Source organism: Siphateles boraxobius, unplaced genomic scaffold, assembly GCF_051911475.1.
Source record: "Siphateles boraxobius isolate OS27281-9 unplaced genomic scaffold, OSU_SipBor_1 241, whole genome shotgun sequence".
NCBI lineage: Eukaryota > Metazoa > Chordata > Actinopteri > Cypriniformes > Leuciscidae > Siphateles > Siphateles boraxobius.
This window is the reverse complement of record NW_027508857.1, coordinates 447,501-449,187: the sequence shown is the minus strand read 5'-3', so window position 1 is coordinate 449,187 and position 1,687 is coordinate 447,501.

The following is a 1,687-nucleotide window of genomic DNA, read 5'->3' as shown; positions in this document are numbered from 1 at the left end:
TTAGCGGCCCCTAATTTAATAACAAATGATCATTTAGACGGAAGTGAATCAATCAAAACTAACTTTAGCTGGAAAAAACATTTTTCAAGAGCCACTATAAAACCAAACCAATCTCTGTTACCTTAAATTATATGTTTATCTCTGTAAAGCTGCTTTGAAACAATCTACATTGTTAAAAGCGCTATATAAATGAGGATGACTTGACTTGACTTGACAAACGCCTAATACGTTACCAGTAGCGATGGGCATTTCAAGCAAAAATAATAATCGAAGATCGCTGGGTATTATTCAATTATTATCCGAAAATCGCCCCCTCCACCGCATCACGCACACATGCATGTATAGGCCACACACCAGAGCATGTGCGCAAAGCGGAGCGGTGTGACGCTTAAATATAAGTTAAAAAAACAACAACTAGACATACGTTTTATATTTATGTTTCATAATATAATGTTTTTTATTTATTTCATCTATGTTGATTATATGAAAAGGGAACCGCATGAGATGAGTCAGAAAGGAGCATAAGATGCCCAATATGTCGGAAAACATTTGGAATGGCTCAGACATGATTCTGACCACTTATTAAGTTTTGTTTTGTAGAAAGCCTTTCTTTAAAGTGAATTTCTTTTGTATAAATTGTATCTTCATTTTAATCAATGTTTCATCCGCAAATTGTCTGGATTAATAAATAAGAAGCAAAAATAGTAGATATAATCAGGACACGGAGGTGCGGGCGCGTGAACTGGAGCGCGTCTCATAAATCAACCGAAACTCAGCGTATAAGATACTTGTCTCACAGACCAGAGAAGTATATCTATAGAAAGCTTGAAATGTCTACTTTTAAACAAAATAATTAAAAACGAACAGAACGCTCTATAGGCGCGTTCACTACTGCGAAGATGGCGAGTCAGCATCGTTACCTTTATCTTTGCAGTCGACACTGACAGAAAACACTAGTTTATTAATAAACAATTCAAATGTGTCATGCAGAATCATTACTTTTGCAAATTTTTTGTGGCAAGCTTTAAGCGTGCGTTGAGATGCGCAATAGGGAATATATTGCGAAAACGCTCATTATGGTTTAGCATTCTCTCCCATATAGTATACATAACTTCAGTCGTGCACGGGCAGCCCTACTTATTACACATGTTAACCAGCACATGTATGCGTCTGTCATTAATCACTGCTGGCGTTCTGAGCGAGCGGCGCTTAATCTTCATAAAGCTTCGAAACCGGAAAAGGACAACCGGCTTCCGCTTCTAACCCGCTGTGAATCATGGGTAAATTCGCTAACCAGGAAAAAGGTGGATAGCTCATAAACCCCGCCTCCCCATGTTATTCAACGGGACGTGAGACCAACTAAACAATTAAATTACACTTCACAAGACAGTTTCTGTCATTTACTGTAGTTTTCATCACGCTGATGTAATTTCAAGTGTTTGTTTTTAAAATAAGTTTGTATTAATTAGTTATTTGATGCTATAAAAACTTCATGATTGACAGCTGTGATTGACAGGTTCTCTGAGCGAGGTAGTCACTGAAGCAACAATGGACTTTTTTTTCGGGATCTTTGGAGGACTGAGGAGATTGGAGATTTAAATTTACTATTTAATATTTACATGAGCTAAAGTTGATTTAGCTGTCCACCAAATTGTGATAGTTGTTTAATTGCAGTAATATGAGTAGG